The 13,707-nt window shown below is 50.8% G+C and overlaps 1 long non-coding RNA gene across 1 annotated transcript in view; it reads right to left on the minus strand.

Annotated features, from left to right (window-relative positions):
• LOC311581086 overlaps positions 1-11,002 on the minus strand; it is an 85,469-nt gene extending 74,467 nt beyond the window's left edge. Inside the window, exon 1 of the long non-coding RNA XR_014773649.1 lies at positions 10,931-11,002. This is a non-coding gene — a long non-coding RNA (uncharacterized lncRNA). The remainder of the gene's footprint in view (positions 1-10,930) is intronic.
• Between the last annotated feature and the right edge of the window lie 2,705 nt (positions 11,003-13,707).

Consider the following 13,707-nt stretch of genomic DNA (forward strand, 5'->3'; position numbering starts at 1 on the left):
CGACCTGAGTTCGAGCACAGGAACCCACATGAGGGAAAGAGAATGACACCTTGTGCAAATTGTACTCTGATTGCCAAGCACACACCCGCCCACTCCCCCCCCCCCCATTTGCACACCTCACCAACACACAAAAATGCAGTTTCTTTTTTAAAGAAAGAAAAACAGTGAAGGAATATCCACACAGTGTATGGCCATGGGGGAACACCCTAATGGACTCTTTGCAGCTGTGTCCGAGGAAACTTTCTGATGACCACCCAGAGGCATCAAGGTCAAGTTTACTGGTTACGCCAAGTCTGAGCCAACTCCCAAAGAGAATGCTCTCTCCAGAGAGCCGGAGATCTGAGAGGCAAAATCAGCTTGTCTTATGGGCAGAAGTAAAGTCAATCAAAGAAAAGATGGATGCTGCCCCTAGGACCAGCAGGTACCAGCTGAATGGAAAGCAGCTCTTCTTCCACCTAGTATGCCTGAGGCCACTGACCCCAAGATCCTTTCTGTTGGGGTTTGTGTGTCTGTGGGGGACACGTCTTATGGGGGAGCTCAGGGAAAAAGAAAAGGCAGCCTTGAACTTCTGGGACAGCTGCTGGGAGAACACAGACCTCCCTCCTCAACCCCCCCTCCCCAAACCAATTTAGTGCTGTTCACTGGCTGAAGAGCCAGCCTCCTTGGGGGTGGGGGGGTAAAGGGGGTGTGGGTGTCGGGGGTGGGGGTGTCGGGGGTGGGGTCCTTATTCAAACGGACTCCAAGCACCACAAGCTCCACAAGCTAGAGCTCAGGGAAGATTCTGTGACAGCAGACAGGAACCTTCAGGAGACAGGCGGATGGGACCCACAGGTGCCCCCCTCTTCCCCTGCTGGGGCCCCCCTCCTCCAGCTGGAGCCTAAGCTGATGCTTAAGGCCTGCATCTGTCTGAGGCCCCGGCCCTGACTTCCTTTCCCAGAACTCAGGGAGCCCAGGGGAGGGGCAGGGAGGAGCAGCCTGGAGAGAACCGGAGGGAGGGTGAGTTGGAGCAGAAAAAACGCTGGGGCCAGAATTGGGAGTTTCTGGGATGGCCCCAACTTCAAGGACTCTGTCCAGCCTTCTCCCCACAGGCCAGAACTTGCAGGTCTATTTTTAATTCTAGAACAAAAAGGGCTGAGGGGCTGGGGCCGGGTGGCAGAGCATTTACTTAGCGTCCACACCAAGACCTGGGATCAGTCTGCAGCACCGTATGATCTAGGTGTGGTGGTGCGTGCCTGTAATCTCAGCACTCGGGAGATGGAGGAGGATCAGAAATCCAAGGTCATCCTTGGCTACAGAACAAGAGTGAGGCTAGCTTGGGCTATGTAAAAACCAAGTCATCGTGTCCCCTCCCCCCACCCCCTATCCCACCCCTCACGGCCCACAGGGTTTCTCTGTGTGTATAGCCTTGGCTGTCCTGGACTCGCTTTGTAGACCAGGCTAGCCTCAAACTCACAAGTGCCTCTGCCTCCCCAAGTGCTGGGATTAAAGGCGTGCGCAACCACGCCCTGCATAAAACCAAGTCTTTTTGTTTGTTTTTCAAGACAGGGTTTTCTCTGTATAATAGCCCTGGCTGTCCTAGAATTCTCTTTGTAGACCAGGCTTGGCCTCGAACTCACAGAGATCTGCCTTCTGGGATTAAAGGCGTGCGCCACCACCCCCTGTGTAGAACCATATCTTTTTTTCCCTTAAAGCCAATATGCATGGCGTGTAATAGCACACACTTCTAATCCTAGAACCAGGGAGGCAGAGGCAGGCTCTGTGAGTTCAAGACCAGCCTAGTCTACAAAAGGAGTTTCAGGTCAGCCAGAACGACCTTGTCTCAGAAAAACTCTGTGTGTGTGTGTGTGTGTGTGTGTGTGTGTGTGTGTGTGTGTGTTTAATGGAGCCATAGGCAGGATGAGGAAGAAAGAAGCAAGCCTAGTTTTTTTAAATCTCCCATGCCTACCCGAGGTAGTATAGGCTGGGAAACGGTGCTAACATATGAAGACAGCAATTGTCACTCACTCATAAGGATCGAAGCCTTGCCTAACACAGGGCAGGACTTCGTAGTCTCTCTTAAGTCCGATGCAGGTTAGGCTCTGTGCCCTGAAATAGCCTGTGCTTCATTTTCTCATCTGTAAAGGCAGAAAAAGGCCTGTCTTGCTAGGGCTGGGGCTCAGTGCCTTTGAGCCTCAACATGCCCCACCCCAAGATGCTATTTCGCATACAGTAAGTATTTAGCTAGTATTAGCTACTGTGAGGGAGAGATGACAGATGAAGAAACAGCAGGCAGAAAGGAGCCTAAGCAAAACTAAAGCTGGGCAGCTTGGCCACCTGGGACTGCTCTCTGGCCACTCCACCACAGAGGGAAAATGAATACTGAATGGCCTTTGGGGCCAAACAGCCCTACCAGCTGAGCTGTGCAGAACAGAAGCAAGAAGCCTAACCTCCCTGTGCAGCGATGGGTTTCCTGTCCCCTGTGTGGAGGGCTGGGGGTTAGGAAAGAACAGATTATTGAGTGCTTGGAAATACTAGCCAGACACTGCTCAGGACCTGTTCTCAGATGCCTGTGGCCATCTTGCTCACCCTGGGCTGTGTCTGCTGTGTTCCTGTAGCCCACTGACTGTATGGTTTTTAGTACACACACACTCTCTCTCTCTTTCGAGACAGGGTTTCTCTGTGTACTCTTGGTTGTCCTGGAGTAGCTTTGTAGACCAGGCTGTCCTCGAACTCACAACGATCCACATGCCTCTACCTCCCGAGTGATGGGATTAAAGGCATGCGCCACCATGCCCAGCTGTCTCTTTCTCTTTCTGAAACAAGTTCTCACCCTGTAGCCCTGGCAAGCTTGAGCTTGCCACGCGTAGAGCAGGCTGGCCTCAGTCAGACTCACTGAGATCCACCTGCCTCTACCTCCCCAGTGCTGGGATTAAAGGCCTGTGCCATCTAGTCTGGCCTTTTATGGCTTTCTTAAGGGTCTGACCGGAAGCAGTAAAGACCAGGCCCTGTGCTGGAGGAACTAGCATCTTTCCTCTGTTCCACTGCTCTCTAATCTCAGGAGAGGCTGCTGGGGGAATTTTACCCAGTGTAAGAGAACTGTTCGGGGCTGCAGAAGGCTAATAGTTTCAGAGAGGTGTGGCTTCCGAGGTCCCTAACAGGCAACAGGCTATAAGTGTCACACCCTTTGAAGGGTAGGAACGGTAGCTTCCCTGACACGCTGGCGCTGGCGACACTTGGGCCCCTCTGTGGCAAGGACATAGGAAGGTCAGGAGTGGAGAGAGGTGTGGGAGGGCCCCTGCCTGGGGAAAGGAGCATTCTCTCAAGCCTGCACACTTGGGCCAGAGCCCCTACGAGCACATTTTATGGAGATTCTGCCGGGTCCGGTTAGAACAACGCTCTGTGTAAACAGCTGGGAATGGGGTGGGGACAGAGGTCCCAGGAAACCAGCTGGCGCCTGAAGGTCCAGGTGGGGGTTCTTTACCCTAATCCGAGGGCCCCTGAAGCGACACGCTGGGCTTACAGCTCCATCTGGTGGACAAAATGTGAATCCCACGGACCAGGGCCGGCGGCTGGCGGAGTGATGACGCAAGGGGGCCTCGGTGAGTAACCCAGTTTCCAGGCGGAAAGGGGAGGAGTCTCCGCCTTGACACTCTGGCAGAGGCCCTCAGTGCATGCGCTCTGGACCCCAGTGGCTGGGACTCACGTCACCAGTCAGGGATCTCAGAGTTATTTGTTAGAAAGTCCTCACATTTTTGCCAAAGTGGGAGTGGTACTTTCAATGCCCGTCATCCCTGCTCTCAGAAAGAAAAGGATTGCTACAAGTTCAAGGACAGCCAGATCTATTTACGACATTATCAGGGTTACATGGTGAGACTCAACCAATGATGAAGACGACGACGATGGCGACGCCGATAAATCAAAAGGGTTAAAAAGCAGAACAAAACAAAAAAATCCAACCACTCAAGAAAAAAAGTTATGGAGCTCAAGAGACAGGGAAACGGTCACAAACTTGTCTTGTTCATGCGAGTGACCCAAATTCAGTTCTTACATTGTGTGGGTCACAGCCTTCAGACACTTGCATTTATGTGCATGGATACACACAACCACGCGATTAAAAACAAACATTATAAAAAAGCTGATGCTTAGCCGGGCGTGGTGGCGCACGCCTTTAATCCCAGCACTCGGGAGGCAGAGGCAGGCGGATCGCTGTGAGTTCGAGGTCAGACTGGTCTACAAAGCGAGTCCAGGACAGCCAAGGCTACACAGAGAAACCCTGTCTCAAAAAAACAAACACACACACACACACACACACACACACACACACACACACAAAAGCTGATGCTCCCCAGAACTACCTCAACCATTTAACCACGTGACACACCTCCTTCAGCTTTCTGACATCTAACCTCACCTTTTCCATGCTGCCTCGATTGATTGATTCACTCACTGATTTGAGACAGGGTTGACTCCACAGCCTAGGCCCCTCCGACTTCCGATGACCCCTCCTGCCTCAGCTTCCTGAGTTTTGGGACCACAGGCATTCCCACCAATGTATTTTACTTAGCTGTCCTTTTACTTAGTTAGTTAGTTAGTTTTTTTCAAGACAAGGTTTCTATGTAGCCCTGGCTGTCCTAGCTCACTCTGTAGACCAGGCTGGCCTCGAACTCAGAGATCCACCTGCTTCTGCCTCCCCAGTCCTGGAATTAAAGGTGTAGGCCACCACTCCCACCTTGTCCTTTAAATTTTATTATCATCATCACCATCATATTTTAATTTTATTTATTTATTATGTATACAGTGCTGTCTACACATACACCTGCATGCCAGAAGAGGGCACCAGATCTCATTACAGATGGTTGTGAGCCACCATGTGGTTTCTGGGAATTGAACTCAGGACCTTTGGAGGAGCAGTCAGTGCCTTTAACCTCTGAGCCATCCCCAACCCCTGTTGGGGGTTGGACAGCCTCTCCAAACCCCTGTCCTTTCTCTTTTTTTTTAATTAAAAATATTATTTATGTGCTTTTCAGGTGTGTGTAGGTACCTACAGAGGTCCAGAGAAGGCAACACACCCTGTTAAGCTGGAGTGCCGGGCAGTTGTATAAACTATGTAAAGTGGGTGCTGGAACTCGAACCCGAGTCCTTTGGAAGAACAGACAGTGACTGCTCGGAACGGCTGAGTCATCTCTCCAGCTCCACCGGCTGTTCTTTTCCAAGACTACTGACTTGCACACAATCCCTTCCCATGCTACCCCAAGCCCTCCCCGGCTCCATCCCATCACACCGCATCATCAGTATTGTATTTTTGTTTTGAAATATTCTACAATTTTATGTGTGTGTGCGTGGTTTGTCTGTCTTTGTCTGTGTACCACTTGTGTGTCTGGTGCCCACAAAGGTCAGAATGAGACGGAAGCACACTGTGGTTAGGTAATACTGGGGGCAAATTCCCAAGATGGAGGTTTTCTTCCATGTCCTTCTGACTTGAGACAAAAGCCCAGCAGCTTGAAACAAAGCCTTTGCTGGCTTTTGTCTCCCACCACAGACCCCCTGCCGATGGCCTAGCTCAACAACTTCAAGACAGGCCTGGGGCCAATCAACCATCCTCTGTGAGTTCGAGGCCAGCCTAGTCTACAAAGTGAGCCCAGGACAGCCATGGCTACACAGAGAAAACCTGTCTCAACCCACCTACCCCACCCTCCATCCCCCCTCCCACAAAAAAAATTGAGCAAGCCCAAGTTAGGGAAAAAAACTCTTCAGAGACACAAAAGCCTCCAGCCCTAGAAAAGAGACTGGATTTCTCAGCTTCCTGAGTCCCCACTCTGCTCTGCAGGGGTCTTTCTCTCCTTGTATCTGCTGGATGTGTGTACTTATTCTCAATAAATGCCTTTCTTCTGTCTGCTGCTGTTTGCCCGAGATTTCTCCGATGCTATCTGCGGCACTCGCTCAAGATGTTTCCTGCTCTTTAATTTTTTAACCCGCAGAGAAAATGAAGCCGATCAACACTCGTAGACCTTAAGAAAAAGGCGTGACGGGGGGGGGGGCACGTCTGGAGAAATGGCTCAGCTTTTAAGAGCACTGTCTGCTCTTCCAGACAGTCCTGAGTTCAATTCCCAGAAACCACATGGTGGCTCACAACCATCTATAATGAGATCTGGTGCCCTCTTCTGGTATGCAGGCAGAACACTGTATACATAATAAATAAATCTTGAAAGAAGGAAAAAAAAAAAAAGGACATCAGATCTCCTGGAACTGCAGCTACAGACGGATGATTATGAGTCGCCTTATGAGTGCTGGGATTCGAACCTGGGTCTTCTGGAAGAACGGCTGTGATTTTCTGTTGTTTCTGAGACAGGTTCTCTCTACATAACCCTGGGCGTCTTGGAATGATGTAGACTCAGAGATAACCTGCTTCTGCTGGGATTAAAGGCACGCACCAACACACCCAGCTGCAACGTTATATTTATTATATTTTATTTTACATATATGGGTGTTTTGGCTGTGCATGCAGGTGCCATGTGGATGCCGGGAATTGAACCCAGGTCCTTTGAAAGAGCAATCCGTGCTTATAACCACAGAGCCATCACTAGTCCCAGCGGGACTATTTAAATGCAGAAAAGATCTTTAGATCTTCACTTCTATCTATCGATTACTAAGGGCATATCCTCTGAACTGCAGTAGATCAACCTTCAACTCTGAACTCTGCCACCGGGGGAAACTCTGGTTTTCTTGCTGATACATTAGAGACAGAGGTATGCACTGCCTAGAATTACGGTATCAAATAAGAAACACTTAGAGGGGCCCTGGGTACACCACGTGGCCTCTAAGTGGCTGTCTGAGCAGCATTCCCCAAAGCCAAAAGGCTCAGGACGCAATTGCTGTGAGAAAGCCAGGAGCCAAGACAAGAGACCACACCAAACTGAAACACAGCTTCCAGCCAGTCTGATTTCAGCAAGGGTGTCATTGGTCCAGCAGCGTGACCAGGACAGGAACTGACAGCTCTTTGAAACTCAGAGGATTTAAAATTTAAAAGTCTTTGTGGGCAAGATAAACACACCTCCCGCTCTGCAGGGAAAGGGAAACTTGGCCGAGGTCCCGGAACTTTCCCCACCCACAAGCTGCCCTAAACTTCCTCTTGTGGTTTTTCAAGGGTACAGCCTGTTCTTCCCTAGCAAGAGGGTGGAGGACAGGGGGGGCGGGCCCTGGGCTCCTCAGCGAGCCGCACTAGGAGCAGAGAGGAAGGGCTGGGAGTGGGCAGTGGAGCCTCTGTCTCACTCCTCAGCCCTCAACGCCTAGCATCCACACCCATCTCAATAGTCACCCCTTCTGGGGATCAGTGCTTAGCTGGGCTTTTTATTTATTTATTTATTATTTATTTAATGTATGTGGATGTTTTGTCTGCATGTATGTCTGTGCACCATGTGCATGTGTGGCGGGGACCAGAAGAGGGATTCAGAGCCATTTGTCCAGTCCCATAAAGCCCCTCTTTTAAAAGGCAGGGTCTCACTATGCAAACCAGGCTGTCCTCAAACTCAACTGACAGACCTTGGCCTGTCTCTCCCTCCTGTGTCCTGGGATTATAAATTTGTTTTGTTCTTTGTTTTGTATTGCTGTAGGTACAGAGACCTGCATCCCCAAATCCGTGCAGAGAGTTCCTAGGTGAGACAGCGTTTCAGAGAGGAGGCGGAGAAAATAGCTAGAACTCAGCGAGGCTGCCCTGCAGAGGGGTTCGTGTCACAGGCACTGTTGCGACCCGACCCGTGGGAAGTAGGGCCCCCGACACCAGGGCCCTGCTTTTCATGAAGCAGAAACAGAGACTTCAAGGGGACAGTACCTGAAGCTTCTCCACCTCTACACCATCCTCTTAATCAGACACAACGTCCTTGATGTCTAGGGTGTGGGGGTGGAAACTTGATTGTGCGCAAGGCAAAGCAGGTGTGGTAGCACAAAGCCCACAACCCTGGCACACTTGAGAGGTGACACAAGCCAGAGAGACAAGAAGTTCAAAGTCCTGCTCCGCTACAGAGTTTCCAGCCAACTTGGGGCAGGAGACATGTCTCAGTTGACAAGGGGGACGAAGGAGCAAAGTACTCGGCTGCACTCGCGAGGGGCTCTGAGTTCAGATCCCAAGCAAGCACGTCGTAAAACCTGCAACTGGCTGTAATCCCAGCACATCGAGGGGACAGGGGAGGAGACAGGGGGATTCCAGGGACTAGGGGCAAGGGCTTCCTGGCAGGCCAGTCTAGCCCAACAGCAAGTTCCAAGTTCAGTGAGAAAATCCATCTCACAAAGTAAGGTGAGGGCTGGAGAGATGGCTCAGTGGCACAGAGCACTGGCTGCTCCTCCAGAGGACCCAGGTTTGATTCCCAGCACCTACACGACAGCTCACAGAAGTCGATCTCCAGGTCTAGGGCTCCAGCACCCTCTTCTGTGGGCACTAGGCCCACATGGGGTACACAGACATAAACACAGACAAAACAGCTATAAACATAAAATAAGTACATTTGTGTGTGTGTGTGTGTGTGTGTGTGTGTGTGTGTGTGTGTGTGTTTGAGACAGGGTCTCTCTATGTAGCACTGGCTGGCTTGGAACTTGTTATGTAGACCCTGGCTGGCATCCAACTCACAGAGATCTGCCTGCCCTTCCCTCCCAAGTGCTGGGACTAAAGGTGTGTAACATCACACCATGTGAACACCACATCCACACAAGAATGAACAATAACTCTGTGCTATGCTGTCCCCGGAATCCTGAGCAGACCTTTGGGGGACTCGCTGTAAACCGTGCTAGCATCCAAGGTCTTCTACGAAAGAGACCTGCTTTAGGCCAGTCACACAGGCTACATCACACGAGACACGGGACAGTGCAAGACCGCAGGCTCCCTTTAGGCAGCACCTAGCTACTGCACACTCTACGTGGCTAGTTAAAGAGGCAGGCTGACCTGGTACCTGTCATCCTAGCACAGGCTAGGAGACTGAGTCAGGAGTGGGAGTTAGAGGCCAGCCTGAGCTAACAGCAAGATCTTGTCTCAATGGGGGAGGGGGAAGAGGGAAAGGACAGGATCTCCCAAGTCATGGATTTAAAAGTCCATCTGTGACATCCTTTTCTTTCTTTGTATGTATGTATGTATGTTTTTCAAGACAGGGTTCCTCTGTGTAGCCTTGGCTGTCCTGGACTCTCTTTGTAAACCAGGCTGGCCTTGAACTCACAGCGATCCACCCGCCTCTGCCTTCCTGAGTGCTGGGATTACAGGTGTGCACCACCATGCCTGGCTCCTTTTCTTTATTTTTTTTAAAAAGAGATTTATTTATTTTGCTTATGTGTATGAGTTTTGCCTGAATGTATGTTTATGTACTATGTTCCTGTGTGGTGCCTGCAGAGACCAGAAGAGGGCATCGGACACCCTGAAAGTAGGTAGTTGTGAGCCACCACCTGGGTGCTGGGAACTGAACCTGGGTCCTCTGCAAGAGTAGTGAGGGCTATTAACTATTAAGCCATCTCTCTATCTCCCTAACATTCATTTCTTGCTCCCTCTTGAAGGAGATCTCTTCACCGCCTGTGCCCAAGTTTCCTTGTCTATAAAATAAAATTGGAATTGGGCTAATAGTAGTTGATGATTTAACACAGCTATTAGAGAAATGAGATGCTACATCTGAAGTCCTTGCACTGAAGGCGCCATGTAACTCTGCTAGCATCCCAAGTCCTTGAGGAGGAGAAACGTACAAGAAAAAGGGTTGCAGCCGTGGATGCCATGCATGGATTCAAGGGCTGAGTACAGACTGACGCCCTGAGGGGAGGCTCAGAGACACTTTCCATTTCTAGGCTCTGTGGCTAGGAGCTCTGATTTTAGTCCCTGATGTCCCCAACGTTGGCAGTGCGGGGCCACAAGAAAAAGGGTCAACTGAATTGGTAGGTGCGCTGTGCTAAAAGAGCCAGAAAGCAAAAGAGCTAGCTACTCCTCCACCCAGGACACAGAGGAGGGCACAGTGGTGACAGGCAGGGGACAGGGCTTGTTGGAGGAAACAGTCCAGATCCAGGATGGTGTGGACTGGGCTACCATCCCCCAGGTAGGCCCTCCCCACCCCCTGCATCCAATCAGGAGTTCGGGGGCTCCAGCTCTGTGGCTTGTCTTTTCCAGAATTGCTCCTGTTTGTTCCTACTTCTTTATGCCTGGGAAGGGAGTGGAACAGGTAGGAACTGTTTCCCGGTTACCAGGATATCCCAGTGCCCAATAACACCACTGCAATTCTGTCTACCTCTGGGGAAACGGTACCCCAGAGACTTCCCATCTAATCCTCTCTGAGGTCAACAGCCACTTTCTGGAAAGCAAGCCAAAACGTCCCCTTCCCAGCCGGGAACCCTCCTTTAATCTCTGCACCTGAGACACCATCTGTGGCTGAATAAATCGGCAGCATATTTGATACCTGGAACAATACCAAGCACACAGTAGGTGCTCAGCCCGTCAAGTGAATACTGCATCCTTCCAACAGCAGCCCACTTCACCAGTTACTCCTCTGGTCTAAACTTAGAAGATGCAGGAGGTTGACACCTGGTACACATCCGACACACCCTTCAGGACCTCTTGGGAAAGTTCTGTCCTCCCCACTACCCCTCCTCCGGGGGCTCAAACGCTCTACCACCTCTCTAGCGGCCCTGGTCTGCCCTCCAACCCCCAAAGGTTGAAATACGCAACTTGCACATCAGCCTGGAGATGTGAAGATGACGTGCACCCGTTTAGGAAGCTTGACCACCTTTGGTGATTTCTCTGACCCTCAGCTCTGGTCAAAACATCATACTAAGTGGCAAAGTGGCTAAAACCGAAGTGAAAGCGGCGGCGCAATGACCCATTGAACCCACCCACCTGCTATCTCCACCTCTAGATTTTAAGAAGTAACATCCCAGGCAAACCTGGCGATGCTGACATCACATGTATTCTGGCTTCTCCGGCCCCGAAGCCTACCTTTTGGCAGATGAGCCCCCGCCCGAGCTCGGATGGTGGCCTCAGGTTCTCTCTCGCTGCGGGACATCTGTTTTGGGGCAGTAGGGGTGATCACAACCGCCAGCCGCGGACAGGACAAGGGGCGTGCACTCCGTTTCCTGGGCACCCAAACAGAGCGAGTGTCCGCCCCCACAGGCGCGGAGTGTTTACAAAGTCTGTGCAGCATCGCAGATCGCGAGCTGGAAGCTGGGCAGGAAGTGGGGACGAGGGGGCGGGCGAGACAAAAGAGCTGAGTGCTGGGCTCTGCCTGGGTCTGGTCTCTGATACCCTCAACTCCGCAGCCAGGAGGCGGTTCATCTAGCTCTGAACCCTACTCCACCGCGGGGTCTACAGACCCAGATCCTCAGCCTCAGGTGGCGGTGGTGGGGGTGGGGGTGTGGAGGGGGTGCGCCTCCGCCAGGCTCGTGTGTACAAACCCCAGAGGGATGCCTTCTGGGCATCTGCAATTACGGGTGCTCTGCTGTCCAGGAAGTAAACGGTAAGCCTGAGCTCTTAACTCCTACCACAGCGCCAGGCACTGCAGACACCTGTTACCTCACCCCTGTTATTTCACCTCACTTATCACATGGTTGGGGGGGGGAGGGGGACAGGCACAGTGAAATTAGGTCACGTGGCCAGAGCCTGAGGTTGGGATTCAAGCACAGCGACTACATCTGGCCAGGCAACCCTCCTTCCCCCTCCCCTCCAATCAGGATGGATACGGAGAGGCAAGATCTGGCCTCCAACTCATAGAAATCCGCTTCCCTCTGCCTCCCTAGTGCTGGGATTAAAAGCATGCCGCCACCATGCCCCGGCTGGTGCAAGCTTTCTTGCTCGCTTAGCAAAACCTTGCAGGCTGAGGACTAGAGGCAACAGTGCAGGAGACTCACCCAAGGACCTTGGTAGTAAGACTAAAAAGCCTGGCCTCTGGCATAGGCTGTTGGCAGAGTACTTGCCTAGCATGTGAGAAAACCCTGATTTACGTGGAGCACGGCACCGAAATACTGTAACTCCAGCACACTGGAGAAGGAATGGGACAGATAATCATGGTAAGATGTTTGTCTCCGTCACTGTTCTAATGCTAAAAGCAACACTATGACCAAGGCACCGCCCACAATAGGAAGTATTGCTTGTCTGTAATCCCAGCACTCAGGAGGCAGAGACAGGCAGATCTCTGTGAGTTCGAGGCCAGCCTGTTCTACAAATCGAGTGCAGGACAGCCAAGGCTACACAGAGAAACCCTGTCTTGAAAAACAAAACAAACAGACAAACAAACAAAAACTGAAACAAATAAAAACAGAGAGGAAGAAGAAAAGCATTTACTAGGGGCTTGCCCCAGTGACACACCTACTCCAACAAGGCCACACCTACTAATCCTTCTCATGTAGTAGGGCACCCTAGTAATTTAAGCATTCAAATATATGAGCCTATGGGGGCCATTCATAACCAAACCACCACAGTGTTCAAGGTCATCCTCAGCTAGATAGCAAAGTTGAGACCTGGCTGTAGATCCTGGCCTGCAGGAGACACAGGCCGACAGAAAACAAGACAACCAGTACTAATACCCTCTCTGAGAGAGGGGAGATCACTGGAACTGTGCTGGGAAAGCTAAAAATCAGTAAGGGGTGTGTGTGTGTGTGTGTGTGTGTGTGTGTGTGTGTGTGTGTGTGTGTGTGTATGTGTATGCCCCCAAAGGCTAGAAGAGGCCTTGATGGTGTCACAGGCAGTTGGGAGTCACTCAACATGGGTGCAGGGATTTGAACGTCAGTTCTTTGCAGCAGCAGTGTGTGTTCTTAACCATGAAGCACTTTCCCATGCATTCTTTACTTTTAAAAACATGTGCTTTGGTGTCTTACCTGCACGTATGCCTGTGTGAGGGTGTCAGATTCCTCAGAACTGGAGTTGCAGACTGACAGTTGTGAGCTGTCATGTGGTTGCTGGGAACCGAACCCAGGTCCTCTAAAGAGCAGCCAGCTCTTTTTTTTTTTAAGATTTATTTATTTATTATATTTACAGTGTTCTTCCCACATGTGTGCCTGCAGGCCAGAAGAGGGCACCAGATCTCATTACAGGTGGGTGTGAGTCACCATGTGGTTGCTGGGAACTGAACTCAGGACCTCTGGAACAGCAGACAGTGCTCTTTACCTCTGAGCCATCTCTCCAGGCCCAGCCAGCGCTCTTAAAAGCTGAACCATTTCTGCAGTACCCCCAAAGTTGTCATCAACTTTTTCCTCCTCCTTTTTTATTTATTTCTCTTTTTTTTGTTTGTTTGTTTTGTTTCTTTGGTTTTTCAAGACAAGAGTTTCTCTGTGTAGCCTTGCTGTCCTGGACTCACTTTGTAGACCAGGCTGGCCTTGAACTCACAGCAATCCACCTGCCTCTGCCTCCCTGAGTGTTGGGATTACAGGTATGTGCCACCACGCCTGGCTCCAAAGCACATTCTTAAGTGTATTCTTCCCGAGAAACTATTTCATATTAATGGCTTTGGTTTTTTGTTTTGTTTTGTTTTGGTTTTGGTTTTGGTTTTTCGAGACAAGGTTTCTCTGTGTAGCCTTGTCTGTCCTGGACTAACTTTGTAGACCAGGCTGGCCTTGAACTCACAGCGATCCGCCTGCCTCTGCCTCCCGAGTGCTGGGATTAAAGGCGTGCGCCACCACCGCCCTGCTAATGGCTTTGTTTTTCTTTCTTTCTTTCTTTCTTTTTTTTTTTTTTTTTTCTGACAGGAAAGGTCTCCTTATATAGTCCCAAACTGACCTTTA

Source organism: Acomys minous (assembly GCF_964271855.1).
Source record: "Acomys minous genome assembly, chromosome: 13".
In the NCBI taxonomy this organism is placed as follows: Eukaryota; Metazoa; Chordata; class Mammalia; order Rodentia; family Muridae; genus Acomys; species Acomys minous.